Source organism: Pithys albifrons, chromosome 14 (genome assembly GCF_047495875.1).
Source record: "Pithys albifrons albifrons isolate INPA30051 chromosome 14, PitAlb_v1, whole genome shotgun sequence".
Taxonomy (NCBI): Eukaryota; Metazoa; Chordata; class Aves; order Passeriformes; family Thamnophilidae; genus Pithys; species Pithys albifrons.
In genome coordinates this window covers 19755453-19773928 of record NC_092471.1, presented here as the reverse complement: position 1 = coordinate 19773928, position 18476 = coordinate 19755453, and the positions used below count along the sequence as shown (strand labels likewise).

General features: G+C 52.9%; 1 protein-coding gene across 2 annotated transcripts in view; it reads right to left on the bottom strand.

The window, feature by feature from the left end:
• Window positions 1–17370, bottom strand: part of AMOT (angiomotin) — a 69866-nt gene extending 52496 nt beyond the window's left edge. The window contains exon 1 of one of the 2 annotated variants that reach the window (XM_071569616.1): window positions 17172–17370. The gene's annotated coding sequence lies outside the window, so the exon portion shown is untranslated. Of the gene's footprint in view, window positions 1–1274; window positions 2317–17171 lie in introns of those variants that run through there. The other variant, XM_071569615.1, reaches the window with a different exon arrangement.
• Between the last annotated feature and the right edge of the window lie 1106 nt (window positions 17371–18476).

The window sequence follows — 18476 nt, the reverse complement described above, 5'->3', positions numbered from 1 at the left end:
GAAAGAAAGAAAGAAAGAAAGAAAGAAAGAAAGAAAGAAAGAAAGAAAGAAAGAAAGAAAGAAAGAAAGAAAGAAAGAAAGAAAGAAAGAAAGAAAGAAAGAAAGAAAGAAAGAAAAGATAAAAAAGGAAAAAGAAAAAGAAAAAGAAAAAGAAAAAGAAAAAGAAAAAGAAAAAGAAAAAGAAAAAGAAAAAGAAAAAGAAAAAGAAAAAGAAAAAAAAGAGTGAGGACCAGGACAGACCAAAATGTAGCATTTCCTGTATCACCCACAGGAAAAACCCACGCAGTGGGAAGAGCCTGATGTTAGGGCTGGTTTCACCACGTGAATAGGCAGTTCCTCCTGCTGGGGGATGCTGTGTGTTTCCACAGGGAATAACAGAATCCTCCCTGACACAAGAAGTCCTACTACCAGCCACACAAAATTCCACAGGTCCTTTCCTTGCAGAAAGGGCTGGGGGCAATGAAACTATGGCTGTGGGGAAGGGGGTATGTGGTTACAGAGCTGGGGGAGAAGGAAAAAGAGGCAATCACAGCAGTACTATCACTTGTAAACCAGGAACTTCCAGCACTCAGCCCCTGCAGAAAGGAGTATTCTGCAAAATATGTTTCCCTGCACAGAACCTGGGCCTCCATCCAGTTATTATGTGCACGTCCCTGCTGTATTTTCAGCCTTCCTTTGAAAAAAAATCTCAAAACAAAGGAAACATCTCCTCATAATGGCCCTGCATAGTCCCAAGCATGTGCCTAGCCATGTTCAATAATCTGTTCAAACAGGTTAATTATAGATGTAACACTTTTACACCCTGTGACACAGAAGTAAAGCACTTAATGTAAAACACATTCCAGTGTGAAACAAGAAATCCACTGAATTGTGGCAGCCCTGTTTGCACACATGACATGGAAAGGCACATACGTGCTCCTTGGTGGAGCATGACCAGCAAGGACAATCTCAACATGTGGATTACAGGCACAATGCCTGTGATTATATTTATATCTCAAACGAAAAGAGCTGCTTTCAACCACAGCCTGACACAAAACCACTTCAGCAGCTTCCACCGAGTTACTCGTTCCAATTACACACAAGGACATCGCTGTTGAGTTGGCAATTTACTGTCGTGGTAGTGGCCGACTGAAATTTTTTTTCTTACAAGATGAAAAGTAAAATTTACAGGAGATAGAAGTGATGGGCAAAAGCTGACAGAGAGCCAGTTTAACTGCCAGGTTTAGGCTGAAGAATGAATGCCGAGTCCCTTGTGCAATGAGCACGTCTCTTACCTACTGATCTGCTGAAGACAAAAGGGTTTTCTTCTTTTCAGACACTGGACACTTGTAGCTCGTTGGGTCAGTCACACAAAGCTTCCCTGCTGCCAAAGGTATTCTTTTTCTCCTCGGGTTTTTGTTGTTGTTGTTTGGTTTTTTAGCCCAGAGACTAAAGGGCAGAACAGTGGATTCCACAGGGGCAAAGGGTGGAATTCGAGACTCAACAGGCTGCAGAACTGCAGAGCTCTCTCCAAAAGATGCTGTATTTCAAGGCGCTTTCATTTGCAAATCCTTGTTCATCCTCAGTGTCAATAAAACCGGAGGAGGCGAAGTAAACTTTTTTAACTGCAGAAGTAAACCAGACTCCAGAGAAAGGCGAATGCGATACGAACTAGATTTGTGGGTTGACTTTTATTAAAAAATAAATATTCTTTCAGACAGGCGATCGAGATGGGGCGGGTGGGGGGGCTAAAAATCCGATACGGTCAGCCCGGACGTGCCCGCGGTTCAAGGGAGGAAGACAGTGGTACCTGGAGATCGGCGGAACACACCAAGCGAAGGGGAGGTCCCGTCCCGGCGGCAGCGGCTCCGCGCTCAGTGGCAGCGGCCCCGCAGCGGCTCCGCGCTCGGTGGCAGTGGTGGCTCCGCGCTCAGTGGCAGCGGCCCCGCAGCGGCTCCGCGCTCGGTGGCAGCGGTGGTTCCGCGCTCGGTGGCAGCGGTGGCTCCGCGCTCGGTGGCAGCGGTGGCTCCGCGCTCGGTGGCAGCGGTGGCTCCGCGCTCGGTGGCAGCGGTGGCTCCGCGGTCAGTGTCCGTGTCAGCGCCGCGCGGGGCAGCGGCGGCCCTGGCGGGGAAGGGCAGCCCGTGGCATCATCGCTCGCTCCGGCTCCGCGGCTGCCTGAGCGGGGCGGCCCAGCACGGGGCACACGCGGCGGCTCCGATCGGACGGGACGGGACGGGATGGGATGGGATGGCAGGATGGGCAGCTCCGCTCCTTCCGCTGCTGTCGGCGCGGCCGGACCGCGGGACGCGCTCGGCCGGGGGCGGGGAGGAAGCGCCCGCCGGGCCCGGCACCGCCCCGGCACAGCCCCTGGTACTGCCCCCGGCACCGCCCCGGCACAGCCCCTGGTACTGCCCCCGGCACCGCCCCGGCACCGCCCCTGGTACTGCCCCCGGCACCGCCCCGGCACAGCCCCTGGTACTACCCCCGGCACCGCCCCTGGTATTGCCCCCGGCACCGCCCCGGCACAGCCCCTGGTACTGCCCCCGGCACCGCCTCGGCACCGCCCCTGGTATTGCCCCGGTACTGCTCCCGGCACCGCCCTGGCACCGCCCCTGGTACCGGGGACTGTGCTGGTACGTCCTCGGCACAGCCCCTGGCACCGCCCCCGGTACCGGTACCGCCCCGGTACTGCCCCCCGGTACCGCCCTGGCACCAGCACAGCCCCTGGTACCGGTACCGGTACCGGCACCGCCCGTGGTACAGCCCCCGGTACTGCCACCCGGCACAGACCTGCCACCGCCCCTGGTACGGCCCCGGTATCGCTCCCGGTGCCGCCCCGGTACAGCCGCTGGTACCGGCACCGCCCCCGCTCCCGGCCCGGCCGCTATTGTGTGCGGGGCGGGCACACCGCCACGGAGGATCCACAGCTGCAAGGGACACCCAGGGTTCATCCAGTCCAGCTCCTGGCCTTGCCCAGGACACCCCAACAATCCCACCCTGGCCCTGTCCCGTTGTCCAAACCCTCCCGGAGCTCTGGCAGCCTTGGGGCCGTGCCCACTGCCCTGGGGAGCCTGGTCAGTGCCCACCACCCTCTGGGGGAAGAGCCTTTGCCGGAGATCCAACCTGACCCTGCCCTGGCACAGCCCCAGCCATTCCCTGGGTGCTGTCCCTGCCCTGGCACAGCTCCAGCCATTCCCTGGGTGCTGTCCCTGCCCTGACACAGCTCCAGCCATTCCCTGGGTGCTGTCCCTGCCCTGGCACAGCTCCAGCCATTCCCTGGGTGCTGTCCCTGCCCTGGCACAGCTCCAGCCATTCTCTGGGTGCTGTCCCTGCCCTGACACAGCTCCAGCCATTCCCTGGGTGCTGTTCCTGGTCCCACAGAGCAGGGATCGGTGCCTGCCCCTCCTCTGCCCCTCGGGAGGATGCTGTAGACTACAATGAGGTCTCCCCTCAGTCTCCTGCAGGCTGAACAAACCAAAGTGCGCTCAGCCGCTCCTCACACTCCTGCCCCTCATGGCCTTTCACCATCTTCGCTGCCCTCCTTTGGACACTCTCTAATGGCTTAGTACCTTTCTTTCATCGTGGTGCCCAAAGCTGCCACAATATTGAAGGGGAGGTTGCACCAGTGCAGAGCAGAGCAGGATAATCCTGGTGGCGATGCTGGATCTGATGCCTCCCAGGACCACCCCGGTCCCTCTGCAGAGCCGCCCCGACGGTGCTCCCAGTGCTCCCGGTGTTCCCATTGCTCCCAGTGTTCCCACCGCTCCCAGTGGTCCCAGTGCTCCTGCTGTTCCCAGTGCTCCCAGTGCTCCCCGTGTTCCCAGTACTTCCCATGTTTCCAGTGCTCCCGCTGTTCCCGCTCCGCCCCGCAGTGCCTGCTCAGTCCCGCAGGACCCGCTCAGACCGGCTCAGCCCCGCAGTGCCCGCTCAGCTCCGCAGTGCCCGCTCAGCCCCGCAGCTCAGCCCCGCAGGACCCGCTCAGCCCTGCAGGTTCAGCCCCGCAGGACCCGCTCAGCCCTGCAGGTTCAGCCCCGCAGTGCCCGCTCAGCCCTGCAGGTTCAGCCCCGCAGTGCCCGCTCAGCCCTGCAGTGCCCGCTCAGCCCCGCAGTGCCCGCTCAGCCCCGCAGGCTCAGTCCCGCAGGACCCGCTCAGCCCTGCAGGTTCAGCCCCGCAGTGCCCGCTCAGCCCTGCAGGACCCGCTCAGCTCCGCAGTGCCCGCTCAGCTCCGCTAAGCCCCGCAGGACCGGCTCAGCCCCGCAGTGCCCGCTCAGCTCCGCAGTGCCCGTTCAGCCCCGCAGGCTCAGTCCCGCAGGACCCGCTCAGCCCTGCAGGTTCAGCCCCGCAGTGCCCGCTCAGCTCTGCAGGACCCGCTCAGCTCCGCAGTGCCCGCTCAGCCCCGCTAAGCCCCGCAGGACCGGCTCAGCCCCGCAGTGCCCGCTCAGCTCTGCTAAGCCCCGCAGGACCGGCTCAGCCCCGCAGTGCCCGCTCAGCCACGCTCAGCCCCGCAAGACCCGCTAAGCCCCGCAAGACCCGCTCAGCCCCTCAGGCTCAGCCCCGCAGGCTCAGCCCCCTAGCGCCCGCTCAGCCCCACAGGACCCGCTCAGCCCCGCAGGACCCGCTCAGCTCCACAGGACCCACTCAGCCCCGCTAAGCCCCGCAGGACCGGCTCAGCCCCGCAGTGCCCGCTCAGCTCCGCAGTACCCGCTCAGCTCCGCAGTGCCCGCTCAGCCCCCTAGCGCCCGCTCAGCCCCACAGGACCCGCTCAGCTCCACAGGACCCGCTCAGCCCGCTAAGCCCCGCAGGACCCGCTCAGCCCCGCTAAGCCCCGCAGTGCTCACTCAGCCCCACAGCAGAGGCAGAGAGGGGCTGCAAGGGCTGCACCCCACAAACCACCAGGCTCCTGCGGGAACATCCACCGCAGTCAGTCCCAAGGTCTCACACCCGACCCACGAAATCGCTGCAGGGAAACGGGTTTACACCAATGCACACCAGCCAAGGAGCTTTGCTGACCCGCTTTCTGCTGGCCGAATGCTGACAATTTCAAGTGCAGCAAGAACTAATCATGACTAACTGCACATAGGCCGTCTATTAAAGCAGTTCTCTGTATGTGATGTTCTGCTAAAAACCAAATGTACATCACAAAACCTTCCAAGGCTCAGCCTGTCCCAACGGCAATTATCCACAGACCTGCTGCTCTACCACAGCTGGATCAAATGGGCGCTGTGGGAAGAGAGGTGGAAAAGACTTCAGTTCTTTTCCCCAAATACAACTCTGATTTTGCTGTGCTTCAGCATTTTACCACACAATAAAAGATGATGGCCATGCTCAGAGATGGCTTCTGTCTAAGGCTTTAAAGCCTGGAATCATGTTGTAGAATTTCAACTTCTAAAACGGTTTATCTTTAAACATGTCACAACCTTTAAAGCAAAGCATGAACATACCACCTTTCGTGCATGTCTCCCCACTCAAAAGGCAGTAAAAGAATCCCAAAATGGTAATAAAAAGAAAGATTGAAACCACTCTCACTCCTTTAGAAGATCTAACAGCGGTTGGCAATGGCAGCAATATTGTCAGCTCTGCAGTGGAACCAGACTGTGCATGAGACAGGCAAAGCTCTTGCTCTGAAATGGGGTAAGCAACATCAACTTCTCCTCACCCCATCCCTGCAATCAGGGCAAACTCCTGGCCTAGGCAAGGCCGAGATAACAAACTGGCCCTTCAATTGGAACTTATTTGTGTACAGACAATGGTACCCTGCCTTTTTTACAATCCACCCCCAGCTTTTCCATACAAAGCACTTGAATCCTCCCCCAGTGAGGTCACTCCTGTCCTGAACTCTGGAGGAGGATGATCTCCCAGTGACAGCTTCCACTTGGCTCCTGGTCACTAACTTGGAATTTCAAGAAAGATTGAAAAAAAATGAATGAAGCTGTCATTGTGTTCATCTCGTACATAAAGGCCTGACTGTGCGAATATAAAGCTCTTTAAGTAGTCCCAGTATGATAAAATGTGGCTGTAAGAGGCCACCAGTTTCCAAAAGTACTAAAAGTGAATAAACTGGACACACATCAAATCCTTGCACTGGGAAATTCTGCCTTCATGTGAGGGGAGATGACATGATTCAGCCATTAACCTTTTCATTGCTCTGTGCAAACAAATCCTTTCTGACATTCCCAAGTCTTAATATTGAAAAAAGGTCTGGACAAAAGTTCAGGAAGTCAAACTGCAGAAAACCCAAATGCAGCATATATAAACATCTTTTTTTCCCCCTCACAACTGCCATGCATTCATTGGAACATTTCACTGCAACACATGTAGAAACACTGAATCCCACAGAATCCCAGACTGTTCTGAGCTGGAAGGGACCCACAAGGATCATTGAGTCCAACTCTTAAGTCAGTGGCCCACAGAGGGGATTGAACCCATGACCTTGGCATTGTTACAGCCAAGTTTGAACCAACTCAGCTGATCTCAGGGCCATGTAAGCAGCTCGTTAACATCCCAGAACCTTCCAGGCTGCAAACGCTAGGGAAGAAAGGCAAGGCAGAAGGAGCTCCTGAAGCACAGACTTGCTGGATGCTGAGGGGTAGAGCTGGGAGGGTAACACAGCTAGGAGGGAAACACAGAGTGGAGGAAGAGTTAACTGTGCCTCAGTCACACATCCTGTCTCCCTCCCACATGCTCAAAGAAAATACAGGAGAAAAGAGAGAATCACAGAAATCACAGGCTATTCTGAGTTGGAAGGGACCCACAAGGATCATCGAGTCCAACTCTTAAGTCAATGGCCCACACAGGGGATTGAACCCCTGACCTTGGCATTATTACAGCCAAGTCTGAACCGAGCTAATAAGGCAGAGTGCTCAGGAAAGCAGAGCTATTGCTTCATGCAAGCACTGGGAAGCAGCAAGCCCTGCCCCAGGCATGTTAACCCGGCTCCTCTGCTGCTGTTTATTCCAGCTCCAGTGCTCATGTTTAATCCAGTTTAATCCACAGGTACCGGTGCTATCAAACTGCAAAAGAACAGAGCCACATGAAGTGCAGATTCTCCTCCTTTCAACCCTGCCCCGCTGTCTCCTCCCTTCTCCCAGCTCCAGCCCAGCCCTCAGCGCACATCTGGGCGGCTGCCAGCACAGGAAGCGAGCGGTTTCCACACACACATCACGCCACAATGTGGGAATTCAGGAAACAACACAAGAAAGGGGTTCCTCATAACTGCTCCAGCGTGCTCAGGCCAATTTCTGCAATCTCACAAAGGTCGAGGTAGTTGTGTTAAAAAGCACAAAAGATAAACGCCACAACGGCAACTAGTTCAAAGCAGGACTATAAATCTTGGGCTTAGGAAGTGTTTGGATGACCTGGAATTGCTCCACCTACAATTTTTTAAGAGGTTTGTCCTTCACATTCTTTAAAATTCCTCCATCTTAAACTTCCTCCCTCCAGGAATGTCTGTAACTCCGCCGCCCTTTGTCCCCAGCAGCTGGAGCTCAGGAAGCTGCTGCTGTTATCCCTCCTGTCCAGGCACTGCTCACTCCAGGCTCAGTCAGCAGAGAGGGAGGAAAATTAATTTCTGTGCATCTCTGATCTCGGGCCAGTTTAACAGAACTTTTCTTCTTGCACATACAAACAAATCTTAGCAGGGCTCAGAAGTGCCATTGAGCTCTTGGGACCAGCCAGTACGTCCTCCCCACCACCAGGGCAGGGGTTTCTTTTCCCAGTATATAAATATGCTGTTGGGTGAAATAATGACCCTACAGTAAATAGGCAGTAATGTAAGAAATAGTAAAAAACACTAAGAAGAGGAGCTGAGTATGTTTACCAGGTAAGCAGGAGCAAGGAATAGGTATTTCTGAAAAGGGAGATTAAATTTCTTGTCATAGAAATCAAAGTCATGGAATCATAGAATGGTTTGAGTTGAAAGAGATCTTGTTCCACCTCCCTGCCATGGGCAGGGACACCTTCCACTATCCCAGGTTGCTCCAAGCCCTGCCCAACCTGGCCATGAACACTTCCAGGTCAGTCTGACAGATTCGTTGAAGAAAAATAAGGAAGTGGAGCAATACATTAGGGGATACAGACCAAAACAAGACTGAAATAAAACCTGGTAAGAAGCATAAGAAATGTGTGAAGAAAGCACCAAGGCACGTGGTTTGTCCAGGCCCAGGAAAGTCTCTGAGCCACAGGGCACCTTGTGCCCACACATGTGGTGAGCCTGGACTGCAGCACTGCACCTTTTGCTGCAGTTAAACCTCCTGGTTTCAGCACTCAGGGTGCTCATGGCCATTTCAAAGTCATACACAGAGGATTTGGTGTTGCTCTTCCATCCAGCCCTGAGCTGTAACAAAGCCCAAAGAGCTCCTTCTGGTCCTGCCACTGGAGACCAGCTACAACTTCTGCAGAGACACAGAACCAACCTGACAGACACAAGACTGAGGCACAAAGTCTATGTAACCCCAGTTTTCATTCACCAAGATGGCAATGACAGGTATTCACAGACTTAACAGCACCAGAAACCAGGAAACTTGACAGACACAGAATCAATAGAGAAGTTCTACTTCTCCAAACACACAAGCAGGAATAGTTACACACTAGGGATTCCTCTGGCCTTCACTAAAGTCATTGCTATGTCTTTCTACACAAGTGTATTATTCTATCAATTCTATATAATCAGACTTTGATGACCACATAACTTCTGGGTGGGAAGTAATTGATACAAAAACTTTTTCACAACCAACTTCATACCCTGTCTGTATTGTGATTTACACTCTAACACAGCCCTGCTCACCTAAGGATTTACATGCCACTGCCTGAGATTTCTTGCAGTGTGTCAGTCTGGGAGGCCCCTCTAATGGAGTGTAACTCCAGTGCTGTGGTTCCCCAGGAGCAGAAAGGGCCCATGCAGGAAGGGGGAGCAAAGGAACAGCTTACACAGTGAAATGGAATACAGAGGTCAGCAGAGACCTGTCACCCGTGAGCTGATTGATCAGGTACCACCTGTAAGGAGAATTATTCTCACTGCTGAACCTTGGCCTCTCTCTGTGCAGAATGTCAGCAGAAAGATGTGTAACCAGGAGAGTGATAAACAACTGCCAACTGCATAGAAATGAATGTTCCAGCTTTGCTCTAAACACATTCCCACCCCAGTGCCCTACAGTGAAATGTACCTGGGGCAAAAGAGGGACAGCAGGGTTAGACTGAACACAGGGATTTCTGTACAAGACTATTCTTCTCCCAGAGAGGGTCCTGCAAGCCATAACTGATGTCTATTATAACAACCTTGGTGTAGGAAAATGGACCACCTCCCTTGCTACTCTCCACTCTTGCCTCTCATGTCTCTTTAAAAAGGAGATGTCTCAAAATCTGCTGAAATGAATAAAAAGATTCCTTCAGCTTCCAGTGGATTTGGATCAGAGTGAACTGCAGGAGTAAGACATGGACAACATGGACTTCAGCACAGCATTTTCTTGCTCTCATTGACCAAAGAATGATGAAGTTACACTGGAACAAGATGCACAGCAGGTTCTGCAGCAAAAAACAAATAATCCTGATATTGCAATGACCATAAAGGCTGTGAGGAGACAACCATGGCTGATTTAAACCAAAAAGCCCAACCTCTTCCAAGCCTCCTGGCCTTATAATGGTGCAACTGTATTGATAAATACCATGGGGATGGGGGAGAGGGGGTGCTCTTTGATTTAAACCTCTTGCAACTTGTTTTTTATGCTGATGTCAGAGTAAATGGCTTATTTTGAACATGATATTAAAGAGGAGAAATGAAAGGAGAAATAATTTTATGTACGAAAATATCAATGCATGGGACAAAATAGGTTAATTTCTGTTAAATAACTGCTTAAAAAAGTGGCAGTTAGAATTTTTCTGAACACATAGTTGTGCTCCTACAAACAGTCCTGCAGTAAGCTACAAAAATATTGATAATTAAATACAGCAAGATATCAAGTTACAGGTAATTGATTAACATTGTATTTTCACATTAATGAAAAACTGAAAATAGAATTATGGAACAAAGTCTGATTCGATTTTACAATTGATTTCAGAAGCTGCTGCAACACTCTGGAAGAGCAGCAGCCCTCTCTGCTGGTGATCTTTGTTCAATAGGTATTGAGAAAAAAATGAGAAATGAAAATGCATTATGTCCTTGGTATGAAATGCCACTTTTGCTTTAAATGAATGATTAATTAGATCCCTATCAACTTGACAAACAGCAACTCTAGGAGATAGTTATGATTTTGGAAACAACACAGTCATGAAGAACTGCACTTACTATGGGCAATCATCATTTACCCTCTGGGCCATTGCCCAGCAACTGTTCCCAATGGCCCATTGGCAGCAGCTGCCCAGGGCACAGCTGAGCCCTCAGGCTGGGAGCTGGCTGGGAAAGAAGCCTGGCAGAGGAGCTGGGAGAACTGCCCTGCAGGGACTCCTTGGCACCTCCACACCCACCTGAGGGCTCAGCTCTGCTCAGGGGCCAGCAACCATTCCAAAATCCCCCCTGACTGCCAGAGTCAGATCCCCCAGTGTGGAACTCCCTGCCCTGGGGGAGGCACTGGGGGCTCCCACCCAAACCTGAGGGGAGAGAATCTGGGGGTTTGGGGACTTGGGGAACCACTTGTGGGATCCAGAGGAGGAGCAGACCCTGGACAGGAGGAGCCCACCACTCTCCACCAGACTGTGCCATCATCTGCACCAACAGATTTGTCCCTTCCTTTTCCTTTGGACTCAGAGGAACCACGTGGGGCTCAGCACAGGGGCCACCAAACCCCCCTGTGTTTGTGCCCCAGGGGGTGGGTTACACTGCTGGGGTTGGGGGTTAAACCCAATTTCTCTTTGTGCCATTGTATTCATTGTAATATTGTTATTAAATTGTAACTCTGATTTATAATCTCTTGTGTTGGGTTTGTTTCTCCTGCTGGTTTCCCTTTAAACCAGAACACCTTCCATCAATTTCAGAGCTAAGCCAAGAAAAATAGCTCTACTTAAAGAGTCCTCATACAGCTCCAACACCTTCCCTGACAGGAGGCACAGTGGAAATGCTGCTGCTTCAGTCAAAGCACAGCTGCTCCCAGCCCTGACTCTGCACCACCCTTTGGCAGGAAGCTGGAAAAACCTGGATTGCCTCTCCCCAGGATGCCCCCAAGCCTTATCCACAACTCTCCTGGATTACCCTCCCACACCTGAGCCAGAGCCTGCACAAAGGGCAGCAGCAACAGAATAACCCCAAAGCCAAGCACCAGGTGACAGCTGTCCCAGCTCCCAAACTGTGCCCAGACTAGGCAGCAGTTACAAGGGTTAAAAACTGGCCAATTGCATCTACATGCAGCTCACAGAAACGTGGGAAACAAAAGAGAAAATGATAAGGACAGAGTGTTCATTAGCAAAGGGCTCAAGTTGCTTGGCTTTTGCCACCTGCTTCCCAAAGGCCATTTTTCAAGGTAGCTTTTTGTTCTTTAGTTTGAAATGCAGTATGAAAAGGCATCATACTCCTTCTTAGCTAATGAACTAAAGCTCAGTACACACTGAATGGCTTAAAATAATTGTCTTTTAAATTACCTGGGGGCAAGAGGGAAAAGCAGTGTCAGAGATGGGGTTTTTCTGCTGGGCTACAGTGGGATTTGCATCAGAGTTTTACCTAATGAAGCTGATCTAAAGACCTCAGACACCTCCACAAATATTCATGTACACTGTGGTATTAAAGACATAAAGAAACCCAAAGTTTACCAAGAAAAATACAGGGAGGGGCCTGAGGTCTCTGGTTTTTCCACCTAAAGAGGCAGAGTTGGCCTCTGAGCAGGTGGAGGGCTCAGCCATGGTTGGATTAAATGGTGTGGGAGCAGGAGCTCCCCAAGCCCTGTGCTGGGTCTGTATCCTCCTTCACACAGCAAACACCTGGAGCAAGACTGAGAACCCCCTGCTGCCCAGGGCCAGGACTGGGACAGCAGCTCCATAAAAACACCACCTTAGGATCTGCTTCATTACATCCCCACATGGAAGCCAAATCTTGGAAATCTGTGACCTGAAAAAAATCTTGAAAATGTTTTAAATCTGACTTTTGCTTCTTCAGAAAAATCTGAATTTTGGTAATCCTGGGGCTTAGAGGGGACTGGTGTAGTGCTCAATCTAGAAACTGGAGCAAGTAAGGTGAAGTTCTGGAAAAAGCAGTTAAAATAGCAGGTCAGAAACTGAAACCCAGGCTGTATTTCACTGTTTCAGTCAGTAGATATCTGTATGTTAAATGCAGCAAGATACACAGCACTTTTGACTATTTATGAAGTAAAAATTGGGAAGAACAGCTCCTGAATTAGAGAAACTGCAGAAATAGCTTAGAGCTTGAACAGCTTTACAGAGTGGTAAAAATAAGTGAGTTTTAACACAGTCATAAGTCAAAGTCAGGATTAATTGTTGTAATGCCTTCTGCTCCTGACAAATCTCACATTCAAAAGAGCTTCACATCTGCTGAGAGTCCCAAGAAACTTTTTAGGAATTCAGGGCTCTGACACTTGGCAGAACGGGGCAGGGTGACAGCCAAACACCAACCCCAGCTCTAAAACACTGCATGAGGAACAGACATTCCTGCCTAAGGGATCACAGCAAGTTCCCAGGTGTAGAAAGGAGCAAAAGGTTTTAAAACCCAAAGTCTTCTGCTTTTCAAGGGAGTTAATACTGTGGACATGACAGCACCAGCAACAGAGCACTGATCTACAGGGATGGGAAGATGCTCAAAGCCTTGAGAACCTGAGTAACTACAGAAGATTAAAATGATTATTTTTTTTAATATTATTAACTATACAAGCCAGACTGCTCCTAAATATTCCCTTCCCACATTCCTACCCACACCTTTACCTTCCTGCCATAGGAATTCCGTGTTCAGCTCTGCCCCTTGATCATTAATGCAGACTCCTGAGCTTCAGACTTCAAAGCAATGCACGGCTGAGAGTCACAGGCACAGGACTGGGACAGTGTCAACCCTCCCCGTGCAGGAACCTCCACCTTCTGTTCCACTTCACTCTGCAAACACCTCCTCCAACCAAGGCGAGGAAATCCAGTGATTTATGCAGGGCTTTGCACAGATTAAGTTAATAAGGGAACCCAACAGTGCCTCATCTCCTTCCGCCTTCCAAACACCGGAAAATCAAAGGAAGTGGGAATGTCTCCTGGGGTAAGGGCAAAACGTGAGCGCTCCACAAATATGCAAGGGAAGGAACCAAAGGCTCCATTGTGTGGACATGCCCTTCTCCAGGAGCCCCCTCTGCCCTTCTCCTCCCTCCCATGAGCCACATGTGGCAATGCTCTCAGGAAAGGCTGGTCCAACTGCAAAGCCCCACCACACCAATCATTTCCTACAACAGGGCTGGTTTAGGTTTATTCATGATTTTTCTTTTATATTTTTCCTTTCTTTGTCCTTCACTACTTTCTTCTGTTCTCAACCTCCCTCCCTCTTTCTGCTTCTCACAAAGTCTGCTCTCCCTGCTTATTTCCACAGGTTCTCCTGCCCTCTGCAGCACATTTCCAGCACACCATCATTCCTCAGAGCCCCAGTTGTGCCTCACTGCTCAAACCTTCCAGAGACTGAATCACAGTGAACATAATATAAATGAGGAAATTACAGCACAGCTGTCTCAAGATATAGGTCTCTCCAAGACCCTAAGGGACTTAGGGACTCATTTTAATGTAACTTGGAATCATCATTCCTTTGAGTTACATTTGAATTGCACCAACATTCCTGGCCAAGATTAAGCCCCATCAGGGTCAGGCAGAAAGACAGCCTGGGCTTTTCCAGCTTTATCTGAGCTGCTCCTTTAACACCAACTCTCAAGGAAATTACACACCACCAGACTAACACAGGTGCAGTTTCTTTAGTGGTAAGAAAGCTGCTACAGCTCATCAGATTCAGGAATGTTCATGGACAAGGTGGTCTGTGCCTGCTCTGAGCCAAGTCAGACACTCCAATGGCACAGTGGGAGAAGCTGCTGTAGTTACACACGCTCCAAAGTGCCTTCCCCAGCCTCAGGATCCCTCACAAAAGCAAAGCACTGACAGCAGATGGTGATACACAGGAATGATTTACTCTGAGAAGGTGAAATGTAAAGCCAAACTCAGACACTTCTCTGCCTAACAAGAACGTTGCAAGTAGGTCATTGCTGAACACTGTGTGACCACAAACCCCTCCCCACAGAGTAAGCAGTGTCTGACAGCAGGTATTTGGAAGGAGAACAAGGATTCCTCCACCAGCCCTGCTGCTGAATGATGCAGATGAACAGCAGCTCTGATAGCAGCTCCACACACACAGAGCCAGTGGAGCAACCCAGAGCCGCAATTCCCAAAGGGGAAAGTTCATGTCCAATTTGGATGAAATTTGACAAGGTGTCCAGAGCAAGTTTTGGGGTCACAAATTTATTTAGGTCATGGATGAACTGGATCCAGGCCACAACCTTCTTTATATATTCTGCACTCTGGTTTGAGCAATGCTTTTAATTTCCAAACCCTATTTCTGCTAAAAATCAGTCAGTTCTATGGCCAACCTTGCCAGCTCAGGCTGGACCTTTTGGCAAACATGAGACCTTTACTACAATGACAAGATAAGGGACTTCAATAGAACAGTCTCCACACTGCTTTGCTCCCTGGAACATTCCTGGGATCCTGCAGTGGAAGTGCCTGTTGGTGGGGCAGGCCAGACAGGAGAGGGAAGATTGTGGGATAATTGGACACTGTTCTGATCAGGGAGATGAGGTTACAAGGCCATGCCTTTGACCATTGCCTTCTTCAGGGTGGCACTTCAGTTCACAACTGCAGATTTCTCTTAATTAGATTGTACTCTTAATTATTTATGGCCTATAATATCTGCAGAGGCTGCCCAAAGCCTAAGCCTTAATAAGGATAATTAGAATAACCATATTTTTACCTCTTTTGTAAAGCACCTTGAGCCTTGCTGACACAAAATACTAGGGCAGGATTAGATGCTTAATGAAAAATTATCATTACAAAGTGGAATAAAAATGACAAATGAACTAAAATAGAATTTGCAATTCTATATTGCACTAGGGCTGATCTGAGGATCATTTATCAGAGACAACATAGAGAGAAGGAAAGGAAGACTGAGTGGGGATCTTCTCAGTGCATCTCATCATGGGAAAGTGCAAGTGAGAATGCCAAGGAGCAGAGTCTGGGCCTGGAGGTTGTGAGATGTCCAAACATAGAATCACAGAGCAGAATCATCATGGAAGCAGTTGGGTTGGAAGAGACTTCTGAGATCATGAAGTCCAACCCTTGATCCAACCCCACTGTGATCACCAGATCATGGCACTCAGTGCCACGTCCAGTCCCATCTTAAAAACCTCCAGGGATGGAGAATCCACCCCCTCTCTGGGCAGCCCATTCCAATGCCTGAGCACTCTCTCTGCAAAGAAGCTTTTTCTGATCTCCAACTTCAATTTCCCCTGGCAGAGCTTGAGCCCATCGTGCCCCCTTGTCCTATTGCTGAGTGCCTGGGAGAAGAGACCAACCCCCACCTGGCCACAACTTCCCTTCAGGCAGTTCCAGACAGTGCTGAGGTCACCTCTGAGCCTCCTCTTCTCCAGGCTAAACACCCCCAGCTCCCTCAGCCTCTCCCCACAGCACTTGTGCTCCAGTCCCTTCTCCAGCCTCGTTGCTCTTCTCTGGCCCCACTCCAGCCCCTCAATCTCTTTCCTGACCTGAGGGGCCCAGAACTGAACACAACACTCCAGGTGTGGCCTCCCCAGTGCTGAGTCCAGGGGAAGGGTCACTGCCCTGGGCCTGCTGCCACCCCATTGCTGAGCCAGGCCACGATGCCATTGGCCTTCTTGCCCACCTGGGCACACTCTGCTGGCTCATCTTCAGCCTCCTGTCAATCCAACCCCCAGGTCCCTTTGCCCCTGGCTGCTCTCCAGCCACTCTGTGCCCACCCTGTGCTGCTGCAGGGGGTTGGTGTGGCCAAAGGGCAGGACCTGCTCTTGGCCTTGGTGAACCTCATCCCATTGGAATCAGCCCATCCCTCCAGCCTGCGCAGGTCCCTCTGCAGAGCCCTCCTGCCCTCCAGCCTGTCCAGGTCCCTCTGCAGAGCCCTCCTGCCCTCCAGCAGCTCGACACTCCCTCCCAACTTGGTGTCATCTGCCAACTTGCCAATGATGGACTCAACAGTCCCCCAGGAGGCTGAAATATGGACGAGTTGGGCTGTCCCAGCACATGCTGCACACTGGTGGGACTCTGGCTGGTCACAGGACCAAGTAAAAGGAAGGAGTGTTTAAGATCACCCGAGTTCCCCCACAGCTCCTCCTCCCCAAAGATTTGGCCTTGCAGCCCTGCCCTCCTCAAGAAGTCCCCTGGAACTGAGGCAGATGGGGTTGGAGCTGCTCAGACCTTGTGATAAATGCCATGGTGAATGTTTGTGGCCCCAGCTGACCCAGAGTGACAAAAGGCAGGATGCTGTACCCTGAGGGCACAGCACAGGGATGGCAGGCATGGCCAGGGGATGCCCCTGCCAGACAGCAAAGCCTTTAACTCTTGGGGATTATCGCCCTGCAAGTGGCATTTTGTGCTCTCACAGATCAAAGCACAGGATTTGTAGACTTTCCTGCTTCATCTGGAGTTGGGGCAGGGGCGGATGAGCTCCAGGGGGTGACTGAGACCAGTGAGAGCAGAGCAGGGCAGAGGAAGGCAGAGGAGGGCAGGGGAAGGCAGAGGAGGGCAGGGGAAGGCAGAGGAGGGCAGGGGAGGGCAGGGGAGGGCAGGGGAGGGCAGGGGAGGGCAGATGATGGTACAGCAGAGCAGAGCAGAGCCCGGCCCGGCCCTCTCGGCCGGGGCAGAGGCCCGGGCTGTGGGTACCAAACACCCCCGGCACTGCCTGGACCGGCACACGGACCCGGGCAGGGGCAGGACGGCTCCGCCGCCCCTTCGCCCCCGCCCCGTACGGCCTCTCATCGCCGCTCCCCGCACACACTGCCCGGCCCACCGCGGGCCCTGCCGGGGGATGCGGCCCGGGGGATGCGGGATGGGCCGCACATCCGCCCCACGGCCGCGCTGAGAGGAGCAGGACAGTCCCTGAGGGCAGCTGAGCGGCTCAGCTGCCCTTCCCCGCTACGGGGGTGTGAGGGGATGGACCCGGCCCAGCCCCGGCACCCCGAGCGTCCCATCCCCATCCCCATCCCCGGCCCCGCTCTTACCCCGCGGGCGCCCGCCCAGCCGCGCCCGCTCCGCCATCCCGCGCCGCGGCCAAGGCCGGTGTTCCCGGGACAGCGGTGTGCCCGGGACAGCGCTGTTGTGCCCGGGACAGCGTTGGGCCCGTGCCCGGGACAGCGGCGGCCCCGGGAAGTGCCCCCCAACCCGGGAGTAACTTTCCCCGGGCGGCTGCAACTACGGCTCCCAACGTGCCCCGCGGGCCGGGCGCGGGGGCCGCCGGGAAATGTAGTTCTGGGCCGGGGGCTGTGGGTCTGGGCCGGGGGCTGTGGGTCTGGGGCTGTAGTTCCTGGGCCGGGGCCGCCTCTGGCACCCATGGCCTGGCCCGGGAGGAACACCCACACCGACTGGGTTGGAAAAGCCCTCTGAGATCAGAGCCCACCCCGTGCCCGGTGCCCACCTTGGCAAAGCCCTCCCAGCCCATGGAGCCCACCCTGTGCCCGATGCCCACCTTGGAAAAGCCCTCCCAGCCCATGGAGCCCACCCTGTGCCCGATGCCCACCTTGGCAAAGCCCTCCCAGCCCATGGAGCCCACCCTGTGCCTGATGCCCACCTTGTCCCCCAGCCCAGAGCACTGAGTGCCACGGCCAGTCCTGCCTTGGGCACCTCCAGGGCTGGGCACTCCAAACCTCCCTGGGCAGCCCCTGTCAGTGCCTGCCCACCATTTCTAGGCAGAAATTCCTCCTGCTGTGCCCCCTGCCCCTGCCCTGGCCCAGCCTGAGGCTGTTCCCTCTCCTCCTGTCCCTGTTGCTAGAGCAGAGCCCAATCCCCTGTCCCAGCTCCCCCCTCCTGGCAGGGATTGCAGAGCCAGAAGGTGCCCCCTGAGCCTCCTTTTCTCCAGGCTGAGCTCTCCCAGCTCCCTCAGCCTCTCCTGCTGCTCCAGCCCCTTCCCTGCTCCGTTCCTTTCCCTGGACACTCTCCAGCCCCTCAATGTCCTTCCTGAACTAAGGACCCAGACCTGGACACAGGATTGAAGATCAGTCCCTCCCTTGCCCAGTCCCTTCCCTGCTCCTGCTCACCACACTATTCCTGGGGGAGCCCAGGGTGCCACTGGCCCTCCTGCCCACCTCCTCTTAATGTCTCTTCCCCAAAGTCTCTAACCAGCCCCAAAGACTCTCAACAGAAGCCATAAAAATGCAAAACCAGACTGTCAAAAGATGGATGCCTAGAAAAGTTGCCATGTCAAAACAACTCAGTCACCAGTGTGACTCCAGAGGATATAAAATTTAAGATGCCTTAAGAATATTCATCACTGCAACAGCCAGGCACTAAAGGCAATGCTTAAAAAAATC